The sequence below is a fragment of the Canis lupus genome, chromosome 9, assembly GCF_048164855.1.
Source record: "Canis lupus baileyi chromosome 9, mCanLup2.hap1, whole genome shotgun sequence".
NCBI lineage: Eukaryota > Metazoa > Chordata > Mammalia > Carnivora > Canidae > Canis > Canis lupus.
This window is the reverse complement of record NC_132846.1, coordinates 32,461,306-32,475,129: the sequence shown is the minus strand read 5'-3', so window position 1 is coordinate 32,475,129 and position 13,824 is coordinate 32,461,306. Positions and strand designations below refer to the sequence as shown.

Below are 13,824 nucleotides of genomic sequence, written 5' to 3'. Positions count from 1 at the left end.
AAATTCAACAGGGCATCCAGGAGTAAAGCTTGAGGTGGAAATTTGGATCTGAGCTCAGGAGAATACACTGAGGCTCTGATCAGAAGGAGCATCATTGAGGCATGGAAAGTGAACACCATCTCCCAGGATAGAATGGAGGAGGACTCAGGTTGGAATCCTGGGAACTCCAGCCCTTCAGCATTGTAAGGAGAAAGAAGACAGCACTGTCTGGCAGGGAAAGAACATTAGCAGATGGAGGTGGTCAGGGGTGTTAGACGCTGCAGAGAGAGTCCAGAGCAATGATGAGGTTGCAGGGTGGATTGGGTAATGGGGAGATCCTTGTCCTCAGGCTTGAGAGAGCATTTTTGAAAGTATGGGTTGGGTGGGAACCAACTTACGTAGTTTGGTGGCTTAAAAGAAGGTGAGGTATATAAACCTATTCTGGCAAGGTTTTGGATGCAGGGTGAAGGGAACAAACCAAAGCGTGTTGCTGATGGATGGGAAAGATCAGGGGAACCGGAGATGGAAGCTGGGGAGGGGATGCAGCAGGTATGCCCCGGAAGCAAGAAGAGATGTATTAAGAACAAAGAGGAGGGATCCCTGGGTGGCGCAGCGGTTTGGCGCCTGCCTTTGGCCCAGGGCGCGATCCTGGAGACCCGGGATCGAATCCCACGTCGGGCTCCCGGTGCATGGAGCCTGCTTCTCCCTCTGCCTGTGTCTCTGCCTCTCTCTCTCTATCTGTGTGTGACTATCATAAATAAGTAAAAATTTATAAAAAAAAAAAAAAAAAAGAAGAACAAAGAGGAGTCCTTGGAAAGAACAGACACTTATTCCAGACTGTAATTTCACGTTTATTGGTGTGATCCTTTCCGCTAGTCCAAGGCTTTTTTGGTCACTATTTTATCCCCATCACCTAGTAAAACACCAGGCACTGAATAAATACACAATAAATCAAGTGAATGAATGGCTGAATGACATTGCTTTTTCTTAGACGTGAAGGAAGGGGTCACTAGGGCTACTGTTCTTGGTGGTAGGGGATGGAGAAAATCATTTTTAGCTGGCAATCGATGAATTCACCACAATTCATATAAAAGTTCTACAAAAAAACAAAAACAAAAACAACAACAACAAAAAATTCTACCAGAATTTTCACTCTTATAGCAAAGAAAGAGAAGTCATGATTTCCTTTAGAAATACACACTAAAAGTCATATGAGGATTTCTGAAGGCCAATCATGAGTGATGGAGTTGTTACTTCCTTTATAATTTTCTCTTCCTTCAAGAACTAACACCCAAGATAATTACAAAGTAACCACCTCTGTTTTCTAGCATTGATACGGTCTGCAGAAGCTTTCTAGAATAAGTACGCTTTAGAGGTGCACTGCTTTTTAAAACATAAGTGTGATCAGGTCTGGGCAAAAAGTATTCCTTCCACCGTGTCTTTTCCTTCCCCTTGAGATTAAAACAATTTTTAAAAATGTTTTCCCTTTGCCATAGCCTATGAGGAAACAAAATTATATAGCTGTTTGCCAAAAAAGAGTCGCGACAGCAACATCGTCATTTGTGCCTCTTTATAATTAAGATGAGATTGATATGAAGAAATATTTTTATTCCTTTCATGATATTATAAATTCTATGTTATTCCCTCTGCTCTTTCTCATCTGCTTATCTGCTTTTTCTGAAGTGTAGGCACTTTTACACATCAGTAATTCACAGGCTGCTGAGTTTTGTAGGCAGTGTCACTCCCCATTTCTCACCACCTCTTTATATGTCAAACATCAGTGAACTCTGGGGTAGGAATTAGCATCTCAGGGACACGAAACAGGCCCTAGGACTTCCGATTTCCCACTTCAAGAAGGGATGGAACCCCTGTTCTTTACGGGGATTGTATGGTCGAGGCTAAGTCCTTTAATCTTTTGAAACAGGTATGAAATTCTTAGAGGAAAAATCTGAGTAAGGAAAACCCAGCAAGGTTTTGACTCATAAGTCAATTGGCTTTGCAGAAGCTTCCAGTGTCAGTCCCCCTAAAGCTGATGAAGAAGCAGAGTCCAAAAAAATGGGTCCCTTGACCCCTGTTCCCTAAAGCTGGTATCCTGTAAAGCATATGCCCTAATGTTTTGGGTGAGGTCTCTTCGGCTGTTTTTCAAAAGAGGGTGCTGGCAGTTCCCCATATTATCACAGTGGAAATCAAATCATGTGCTTTTGTGTTTGGACATCAGGGCACCTCCTAGTCCTAGCTCAGTGGGTTTAGAGTTGTTTCTTATGTGCCCAAGCAAACTAGTCTCTCTGGGGAAATCCCTTCCTTTCCTGCTGCTACAGGTAAGCGTGTCCCAGCATTTAGAAATAGGGCGTTCTCACAATTTTAGTGCATGTGGGGAAATCATAGATGGAACTGAAGCCAAGAAGCACAGTTTATTGGCTGAGTTGGCAGTAGAGGCTCTCACCACCCAGGCAACTTGCTTCAGACAAGTATGGAGTCTTGAATCTGGGTGTAGCCCCTCAGGTAGATCAAAGCTCCAGTCTCAATTTGAAGTCAGAGGGAGCCTCTGTAGTTGAAGGGAAGCAGTGGATAGTGTGGCTTTGGTCAAAGCCAGGAGGACTTGCAATTCAGTCCTTTGCACATTAGGGCCTGGTAGAGGACAAAGGGCACTCGAGGGTGGGATTGAGGGCAAGAGATCCAGGTCCCATATTCATAAAGAGCCTTCAATTTGACCTTTTGTGCTGTCTGCAAGTGAAGTTATGAATTCAGACACAAAGTTGTGCTTTCAGGAGAGAAAAAAAGGACAATGTTCTTTATATAACTCTAATTTTAAAAGAACAAACAAGTAAATAAATACACAAACTATAAAATATACTATGATTTTAAAATCTTGTTTAGTCACGTGCCCATTTTTAAAGTACACCTGGAGCCTCAAAAGTGCCATGGATCTGCCTTCCCTCTGCTTTCCTGCTAGCAAAGGGGCTTTAGGTAAGTGTGGACTGAATAAGTAGGAGCTGTACATTCTGAATAATACAGGTTTATGGAGAGCTTACCAAGAGAAATCGTTCTACAGCCTCTTCCTGGCAGGCACACATAGCCCTGTTTGCCCCCAGGAGCGCCGTGACCACAGGCAACTTCTCCCACCTGTGCTGGGGCTGCCAGAATGACAGTGGGGTCCACACAGATCCAGCAGCATGAGACTCAGCTTCCTCCTAACACCCGGGGCTCCTTGAATGGTTCCACCCATCTGCAGAGCACCTTGGGTGGTGGTGGGGAGACCAAGATGTTTATGGCGTATCTGGAAGAGAGCACATGAAAAGAGAAATAATAATAGTCCTGGTTTCTCCGTCTGTGTGTGGGGGAAACAAATCTCATAAGGATTTATAGTTTATGTTTGGCCACAGAGCTGAGCTTTCACTATCCCCAAGGCCTTTGGGATGAAAGACAATAGTAGCCCTCATTTCTCCCTTGGCTGTTTACACATCATCAGTCACTGAAGCTGCACCTCAAACCTTTCATCTAGAAATACACTGAGGTTAATGAATTCAAAGTATCAATATAGTTAGCCCCCGAGCTTTGGTATACAGGCATTCAGGTAAACAGTGTAAGGCCCAGAACACCAAGAATCCCCAGTGAAGACAGACAAGCAAGCAGTGATATCTTAGGGGGTGATAGGAACAAATAATCCCTTTTTAATTCAAACCAACGAATATTTATCTAGACTTAGTGAGCATTGCACTAGGTCCCCAGAGAAGAAAGTATTTGCTTCTTGTCCTCAGAGACTTTGACAACAGTTTGATGTCTTTCAGACTTCAAGCTTTGGAGTCACAGAGACAAGTGTGAAGGTGCTTGACAGAGGAACGGTCACAAACAGGACCTGAGTAAAAGGTGGTTCCTTTTCTTTTATGCCAGAAGCTTTGCTGTCACCAGCCGTCTCAGGGACTGGCCACCTGCCCCTGAGTCCCAGTCCCTGACTGTGTCTCTGCAGTGTGCTACCAGAGCCAGCAGAAGCTAGGCATCTTCTTGGCCCTTTCCTCAGTCTGCTCCTTGTACCTTGACACTCTATGTTCCTTCTGCTCTCCAGGATGCTTATCTGTGGCCAAAGCTGATCTCCTAGATGCTATCTGTCTGGATCTCTCAGATCCATCCCTGGTCTATCCCATCCTGATACCACCTGTCCTATCCTAATACATCCAGGCTATGTCAGTTTTACTATTGAAATAATCTCTTAGGGCACCTGGGTGGCTCAGCAGTTGAGCGTCTGCCTTTGGCCCGGGGCATGATCCTGGAGTCCCGGGATCGAGTCCCACGTCGGGCTCCTTGCATGGAGCCTGCTTCTCCCTCTGCCTGTGTCTCTGCCTCTCTCTGTGTGTCTCTCATGAATAAATAAATAAAATCTTAAAAAAAAAAAAAAAAGAAATAATCTCTTACCTTTGATCATGTCACACCTACTCTGAAACCATTAATGACTTCCATGGCCTCTAAATTCAGATAAGACCTCAGCCTGATGTGGGATAGGTTACTGGATGATAGAGTTTAAGAGGGCATATGTTATAATGAGCACTGGGTGTTATATACGACTGATGAATCACTGAACTCTACCTTTGAAACTAATAATGCACTATATGTTAATACATCAAATTTAAATTAAAAAAAGTCTAAAAGAATAACAAATTTCAGCCTGAAGGTCTCAGCTTGGCATGGGCTAGCCTTGGCCACCGTATTAGTTTTATCCTTCTTCCCACCAGTGCATAACATAGCGGCCTTAGTGGCTCCACCCTTAGCGGACTAATTGCATTCCTTGAATATGTTCTGGCCTTTCCTTTTTGTGTCCTTTGCTCTTGCTGAACTTTGATGGGATTTCAGCAGAGGAAGGCAGAGGGAGATGGAGAAAGATGACCGAAGGGAACAACATAAACAAAGACATATGCAGAGGTGGAAGAGTGGAGACCAGAGAGGAGACATGTCTGGTTACTGGCTACTGTGCACTTACAATCCCAGACTCAGCTCTTAGAGAGGAAACTGAATGGGTCATCTGGTCTACCCCTGGCCGTCAGGCTGGGAAGACATTTTTGTTTCCATTCTATATATTAGACTATCAAGGACCGGAGAGGTTAAGTGACATAAATGGAGGTAGAGTGAGAAATGTTTAGACGTTGAGGTCACCTATAGCATTGCTTAATGCCAGGTTAAAACTTATAGTAAATTCAATCAATGATGGGGACTATTGAAAGCTTTCACTGGGATGATGACATAATTGAAACTGTTTGGGCTGTGTTTTCAAACTGTGGGGTATGACCCATTAGTGGGTCACAAAGTCAATTTCTTGGGTCATAAATTAAAAAATGCTGGAGTGTAGTATTGCTTTGTAAGTTTTGTATGTGGGTACTGGGTTATGAAGTAAAATATATTTCTTACTGTGTGTCATAGCCAAAAAAGTTTGAAAGCCCTAGTTTTAAGATTTATCTGGGGACAAATCATAGGCTGAATTATGGATGCAGGGGAGGATCCTGGAGGCTGGAAATCTAGTTGGGATGCTCTTGTCATAGTCCAAGTGGGCAGTAAGAAGGATCTAACTAGGAAGAGAAAGAAGGGGAAAGCATGAAAGGTTTTGTAGGGTAAGAGTCTCAGGATGTGGAGACTAGCATTGGGGGGGGCTCAGAGGGAGGGAAAAACCAGTCAGGGTTGAGTGAAAGTCACACTCAGGTTCTTGGAGAAATGCTGTTAAGGGGGGGAAGTTGGGTGGGGGGGCTGGTTTGAGGACCAGCACAAAAGACAGATGGAAATACACGCAACCACCATCAGCTACAGGATCAGTCAGGGTCCCAGCAGGCAAAAGAATCCACTGAGATGGCTCGAGTGCAAAGAAGACCTGAAGTAAGGGAGGACTTCCAAAGCTGTCGGTGGGCTTACGGGAACCGACTTGCATGGTGAGGAGCCCAGAGATTAAACATAGTAGGAAGCTCTTCCTGTCAGATTCCATTGGCACCCAAGCTTGCAGGGCACGACCTCCCTATCTTCTACTCTCCCACCCCTGAGATGAGTCCATGACTGCTGCTTGGTTTGTCCTGTTGCTATATTTCCACTCTCACCATCACCCCAGCCAAATATCTATTGAACCCCCTATTGAACCCCCATCTTGTGCCAAGGGATTTCTTGACAGTGTGATTTTATGCAATCATATTTACCTCATGAAGGTCCTATCATTATTCCAACATCACAGATAAAGTATTAGAAACTTGAGGACACTTAAAAACCAAGTTCACACAATTAGTAAGTGGTAAAGTTGTAGTATGAAGCCAGGCAGTCTGATTTCTTGATCACTCTTAATCATGGCAATGTACTGCTAATTACTGAGAAATAGAAAATAAGAAAGTTTGCAAATGACTGGGCAGTTAACCACAACGAAACTTAGAGTAAGTCGCTGGTGATGTCATCCTTTGGGGTGAGTGGGACCAGGCATCTCACACCCCCACATCCCTAATTCCTTTCTAGAAGTTCTGGTGAGACTTGCTGGTCTAGGTTTTATCTAGAAAATCATCCTCCTACTCATCCACTGCCTCAGGGTTGGATGCTAGAGTCGTAATCTCCAATTTTTTAAAAGATTTTATTTATTTTTTTTATGATAGAGAGAGAGAGAGAGAGAGAGAGGCAGAGACACAGGAGAGGGAGAAGCGGGCTCTACGCTGGGAGCCCAATCCCGGGACTCTGGGATCACACCCTGAGCCAAAGGCAGACGTCCAACCGCTGAGCCACCCCGGCTCCCAATAATCTCCAATTTTAGACAAGAGCAGAATTGGGTTGCTCTAGATGCCTGATTGTGGGCTGTGCAGCCTCTTCAAGAAACTACTCACTTTTTGCTCTGGTTAGGGCTTCTTGGTTGCCCTTCGGCTGTCTGTTCTGCAGTTGTTTGAAACTAGCTCACGTTGAGACCCCAGGGATTCTTCTCAAAGGCTCAGGCCCCCATGCCAACCAGAGTTGCCCTTCTTTGCATGGACCAGGTCCCGTCCCTGTGCCATATGCTTGTGGTGTGTGTTACCCAAGTTGGTCCTGCCTTAAGTTCAACTTCAGACAGTCCAAGTAACTTTCTGGACCTCACTTTTCTAGCAGCTAAGTGGTCCCAGCCAATGTCCTAGGACCTGTTTGCCTTCTACCTGTACCTCTAACAGCCCCCAGCTGACCACCATCCCAGACCTCCACTGGGTCTGGACCTCTCACTAGGTCCTTTTCTCTGGTTGGAAGGGCCTGACATACCATTCTGCTCACTTATGTGAGTCCTGTGAGGATTAAGCAAGGCTTCAGCTCACGCCCACAGGCCCGTGTTCTTTCCAAGCTGCCTTCTAATGACTCACTGCCCTCACGCCGAGGCCTTCCTACCCCCACTTTTTCTCAGGAAATGATTTTTGAAAATGGTCTTTTTCTTGAACAATAGAAAAGTAATTTTTACCCACAGGGAGCAAGAATTACAATCCTCATCACTGTTAATAATACACGCGCGCACACACACACACATACTAAAAAAAGGAGCTTTCTAAAACCAGTTTTACAAAGGAAGGGAACAGGTAGGCCTCTCTTGGGGAAGGTGGTGGAGTGTTAACCACTTTGTTTCCATTGCTTTCACAAATAAAGAAAGTGCTTCCAACTGAATAGAAAAAAAACCCCAGGCAGTCCAGAAGAATGTAGGCCTGAAGTAAATCGTACATCAGGAAGAAAAAAATATAACTTCTCCAAGGGCCAACTCCCTATACCCAGACAAATTATGTCCTAGGATGTGGATTGCAAACATTTTATTAATATAACTTCTTCAGACAAATGTTATATGAACCATAACTTAAAAATAATGGGGATCCCTGGGTGGCGCAGCGGTTTGGCACCTGCCTTTGGCCCGGGGCGCAATCCTGGAGACCCGGGATCGAATCATCGAATCCCACGTCGGGCTCCCAGTGCATGGAGCCTGCTTCTCCCTCTGCCTGTGTCTCTGCCTCTCTCTCTCTCTCTCTCTCTCTCTGTGTGACTATCATAAATAAATAAAAATTAAAAAAAATTTATAAAATAATTTATTTGTATACATTTTTAAGTTTATTTTTTGTATACATTTTTTAAAAGATTTCACTTCATTATATTTTTTAAAGTAGGTTCCAGCTCAACATGGGGCTCAAACTTAGGACCCTGAGATCAAGACTCAGATGCTCTACTGACTGAGCCAACCAGGCACCCCATTTTTTTAAATTTAAAAATGGCACCCCCATTTTTAAGTTAAAATTTATTTAGCACTTACTTATAAAGTTAATATATGAGGGAAAATTACTGTTTTGATGGATACCAAAATTTAGAATAATTAGTATAGGTATAACCTATACTATTGCAATCAACCTATTGCAATCTTGAGATCAAGCTTGGCATTTGTCTGTGTCTGTATTTTAGTTGCAGAGAGTAAACAAATACATATATATTTTTTAAATCAGCTTACTTTGTCATCTATTGTATAAACAAATCCAGAGGTTTGAGAAAGGAATACCAGAACATTTTTAAATTTCTAAATCAAATTATCAAGATTGTTGAATTTATTTTCCTAGATGTGAAAGTCAGACATGAAATACCCAACACTTTTTTTTTAAGTTCTTTTTTTTAATTTTTATTTATTTATGATAGTCACACAGAGAGAGAGAGAGAGGCAGACACATAGGCAGAGGGAGAAGCAGGCTCCATGCACCGGGAGCCCGACGTGGGATTCGATCCCGGGTCTCCAGGATCCCGCCCTGGGCCAAAGGCAGGCGCTAAACCACTGCGCCACCCAGGGATCCCTACCCAACACTTTTTATAAACAGTAGAACCATCTAACAGGTTATGTATTCAGTTATGAAAGCCTACTGAGGCCTAACAGGGACATGTTTCTGAGCCTCGTGTTGACTGAGCACTGCATTCTTGGAACAGATATAAAAGGCCAGTACACTCCCATAAACTTCCTAATCAATGGCCTATGACTAACTAGGGTATGGTAATAGAGTCCGATTAGTGATGGGTGGCAAGGGCTCATGACTTGAAAGGGGCAAAGAGAACTTTCTGGAGTGCTGGACATTGTGTAAACCTTGATATGCTTAGTGATCTTATGGAATACATATGTGCAAAAATTTAGGAGCTGTACACTTAAGAATTGTGCATTTTACTGTAGGCAAATTATACTTCAAATCTCTATTAGCCAAAAGAGAAAGAGAAAGAGAGAGAAAAGAAGGGAAGACTCGATTAGTTCAAAAACCTGTCAGCAGAAATTTATGTGCCATTGTTTCTATTGTGTTATGTGTTAGAATTTGCTAGCTAGCTAACATGTTTTTTGTTTGTTTGTTTATTTGTTTTAACATAGGCTCCACACCCAATGTGGGGCTTGAATTCACAACCCTGAAATCAAGAGTTGCAGGCTGTACCAACTGAGTCTCACAGGTACCCTGCATATATTTATGTGTTTGTTTGTTACTCTAAAAAAAAAAAAAAGGATTTATGGGACACCTAAGTGGCTCAGTGGTTGAGTGCCTGTCTTCGGCCCAGGGCGTGATCCTGCAGTCCCAGGATTGAGTCTGCATCAGGCTCCCTCCCTGCATGGAGCCTGCTTTTGTCTCTGCCTATGTCTCTGCCTCTCTGTGTGTCTCTCATGAATAAATAAATAAAATCATTTTTATTTTTATTTTTTTTTTAAATAAAATCATTTTTAAAAGGATTTATTTATTTATTTGAGAGAGAGAGAGAGAGAGAGTGTGTGCATGTGAGCAGGGTGAGGTACAGAGGGAGAGGGAGTGAGAGAATCCCAAGTAGACTCTTCACTGATCACAGAGCCAGAAGCAGGACTTGATCTCATGACCTAAACCAAAATCAAGAGTTGGATGCTTAACTGAGCCACCCAGGTGCCATCTGTTGTGTTTTTCATTATAGTTTTTAAAAATAGTTTAAATGTATTTTTATTTTTATAAGATTTTATTTATTTATTCATGAGAAACACAGAGAGAGGCATATACACAGGCAGGGGGAGAAGCAGGCTCCATGCAGGGAGCTCAATGTGGGACTTGATCCCAGGACTCCAGGATCATGCCCTGGGCCAAAGGTAGGTGCTCAACCGCTGAGCCACCCAGGCATCCCTAAATGTATTTTTTAAATGAAATCCATAGTCGTTGACCTGCACACAGTCCAAAATCTGACCACAAGTTTGACTCCTAAAAACTTAACCACTAATAGCTTACTGTTGACTGAAAGCCTTACTGATAATATCAACAGTCAGTTAACATATTTAGTGTGTTATATATATATTATGTACTGTATTCTTACCATAAAGTATGCTAGATAAAAGAAAATGTCATTGAAATCATAAGGAAAATGCATTTATAGTACTGTACTGTATTTCTTGGGGAAAAAATCTGTGAATAAGTGGACCTGCACAGCACAAGCCCATGTTGTTCAAAGACCAACTATATTTTATTTTAATTTTATTTATTTAGACCAACTATATTTTAAAAATAAAATTCAAATAAAATATATTTAAAAGACGGAAGCTAAATCATGGCCTGACAATCATTCCCGGAAGTCTCTGACAAATCATGAAAGATTTAAGAAGCATGGGGGGACCAGGGATGACAGAGGACAGTACGCACGATGGAAAGTATTTGGGCATTTGTACATACCAACCTGGGCTTCAATGGTAACTCCGCCACTTACCTAAGGTCTGGTAGCTAGTACGCTATCAAAGTCACGGCCCCAGTTTCCTCATCTGTAAAATGGGTATTATGTCACCTGCCTCAGAGCTGTTGGGAGAACATAACAAAAGTGTCAGCACATGTAACCAGCCCCCAATAAATGCTAGTTCTCATCTCTTCTGTGTCCCATAATGTGGTAAAATATACTGGACTGAGAGGGGGTGTGATTGCCTTGAGAAAGGGGCACCTCTTAACTTGTTCTTCCAGAGGCAAAGATGGACTTGGATCTGTCTGTCCACACCCACACCTGCCCTCCTTGCTGCCAGTGACACATGTGCAAGCCTGCACACAGGCCCCAGACAGAGACATTTAACACAATGGAGGTGCTGGCTGTACTCGTTCTATTTTATTTACTTTTTAAAGATTTTATTTATTTATTCATGAGAAACACAGAGAGAGAGGCAGAGACATAGGCGGAGGGACTCCCTTGTGGGGAGCCTAATGCGGAACTCGATCCCAGGACCCCGGGATCACGACCTGAGCCAACGGCAGATGCTCAACCACTGAACCACCCAGGCGTCCCTGGCCATCCTTAGAGAGACAATGACCAGAATGTGAGGCCCAGGCCCCCCTAAGCACAGGAGCAGAACAGACATTTGTCAAAGAATGGGTATCTCATCTTCCTGGGTTTCTCCTTTCTTTTCTTCTCTGTCTCCCCTCAGCCCAGCTCAGGAAACAGGAGAAAAACAGCCAAAGGCAAAAAGGCAGAAAGCGTCTGTCTCCCAATACTTTGATGGTGAGAGTGAAAACAAATGTCTCATAGCTCGTTAAATGTCAGGTTTAAGACGTCCGCTTGGGGATGTAGGGTGTGGCCACCACCCAGTGCATCCGTCTGGACCTTCTTTGCTCCTTGCCGGCTCCCACCATTTGGTCTATCAGAAACATTTACTCATAAGGTTGAACACTTAGTTTGGTCTCAGGGCCAGGTGTCTACCTTTGGACCACTGCCTGAAAGAAATGGTCTGAGCGACGGGGAGAGTTAAGGTAAACCTGCCTCAGCTTGTCAGCGTGAGCCTTCCCGTCCCAGCACACCTGCCTCTCCGCTGCTGTCGCCCCCCAAGATGGAACTTCGTCTCCCCGTTCAGAGCCCTGAAGCAATCATGCCCGCAAACGGATCTCAGTTTCAAACACTCCTCCTCTCTGCCTGGTTTTCAGGGGTATGAAGGGCTCCGTTTGGCTTTGGTAAAGACTCTATCCAGCTAGGTGTGCAAGACGAGGAGTAGTTAAACCTGAAGACCAGAGGCTCGCAAGAGACTCGGCTCAGGTTCGAGCCCTCCATCTGCCAGGACCTGCAGGCCCCGGAAGAGGCCTCTTCCTCTGCTGTCCCCGCCAGTCACTGACTAACCTGACGTGGTGTAGTTCTAACTGGCCTGCATCTGGGGCTTTGGTTCTGCTCGCCTTTTATTTCTTTTTTTTTTTTTCTCTCTCTCTCTTTTCGCCTTTTATTTCACGCTCACAGAGCGACTGAATGCCTTTGTGAACTGGCCTTGAAAAAGTTTTACAGAGTCCACAATCTAGATGTTCTCTGCCTGTACTCTGTTTGTTATGTTGCAAGAATGCGGCCCAACAGCCTCCACACCCTGATGACTCAGCCTAGCTCTAGTGAGTCGTGCTTTCCAGGCCTTCCTGGGGCGGGAGGAGGGGGGCAGCGCCTCCTCTAATTTTGGCCAGGTACTGCTCCCCAGCTGTCTGGAGTGAGCCAGGATGGGAGTTAGAAACACTGCCCACAGGTGGGCAAAGGGAGAGGGAAGGTGAATTCTGGTTTGTTCCACTCCAAACTGCTGTCACTCTTGGCCTCTTTCCAGGCACAGCAAAGGACATAGAAATGAGAAGTTAGGAAGAACTTAGAGGGATCGATTTTGAAAGGAGCGCAGAGTGGCTACCTGTTACTTTGAGAAAAGGCAGTGGATATCCACCTACGGAGCCTGTCTTACTTTCAGAGAATTGGTCTTTGATTTGTGGGGCATTTGCTGGGGGGGCAGGGAGGGTGTTAAGCTTCCGGGGACAAACCAGAGGAAATCCTATAATTAGCAATTCAGAGATTCTTAGAATCTTCCACCAAAAAAAGAAATGACAGAAAAATCACTGTGCTCTAGAGCCATGGCAAAAGGCCAAGCATTGAATAATGGCTGTATAAAAGAGATATAAATGAATTATGTTTAAATGTATGTTTCTCTTTGGAAAGGAATTGGGTAAGTTTATGCCTTAATTACTACTCTTAGTAAATGGGAAAACCTTGATTTTAACTTAAAATCCTTGAACCTTAAACTCTTTTACCAGATTTTAAAAACTCAGGCCTCCTTACAAAAATGCAAACACATCTCTATTTCTTGATGGGCTGTAACAAAAGTAGGAGACTTGAACAACAATTCTTTTTATGAAAAGATGAAATCCGAGCACAGTTCACACATTTGCCAATGATTCTTCTCCGTTGCATGTTATCTATGAATCATCTGACACAAAACAGCTGTAAGGCCTCTCTGCTGTAAGGACAGGGTGGCCCTGCCAGGAACTGCACCCCAGCTTGTGGTCTAGTCGCTGACAGAATTTACATAATACTTTTTCCAGCTAGCTAAGCCTACTCTGCAGAGTGGCTACCCCTTACCTCCTGCAGGCCCTGGAATGGCCATTCTTGGGGCTGGCTCTTGCCCCAGCAGGAAGCACAGGCCTCCTGGCTGCCCATCACACCCATAGGTTTGTTTGCTTTGTTTTGCTTTGGGGAGGATTTTTTTATTTTGATATAACTTCAACTTTACAGAAAAATTACAAGAACAGTACAAGGAACTTCTACAGCCTTTGATTCATTTGTTTGCATTTTTGCCTTATTTGCTGTATTACTCTCTCTCCCACTCTCCTCTCGCATTTAAGATGGAGATGTAATGCCCCTATTTGTTCCAATATTCATTTTCCAAAAAGGCATTCTCTTAATAACAACAATGTAGTTACACAATCAGGCAATTAAGCATTAATACAATACTACTATCTCTTTCATTGATTGCCCCCAGAGCATCCTTATTTTCTTTCCTCCCCTGAGTCCAGGATCAAATCCAAGATGGTGCACAGCACTTCGTTGTCAGGTCTGTTTATTTTCCTTTATTCTGGGACATGTTTCAGCCTTTCTTTGTGT

The 13,824-nt window shown here is 43.8% G+C and overlaps 1 long non-coding RNA gene across 2 annotated transcripts; it reads right to left on the bottom strand.

Annotated features, from left to right (window-relative positions):
- Nucleotides 1-806: 806 nt before the first annotated feature.
- On the bottom strand, nucleotides 807-12,036 carry LOC140639994 (uncharacterized). 2 transcript variants are annotated; one of them, XR_012036649.1, is made up of 4 exons: nucleotides 11,292-12,036; nucleotides 10,660-10,745; nucleotides 3,012-3,256; nucleotides 807-1,075 (listed from the first exon to the last, which is right to left on the bottom strand). It is a non-coding gene; the product is annotated as an uncharacterized lncRNA (long non-coding RNA). The 2 variants fall into 2 exon arrangements; XR_012036648.1 differs by having other exon boundaries at nucleotides 11,692-12,036.
- Between the last annotated feature and the right edge of the window lie 1,788 nt (nucleotides 12,037-13,824).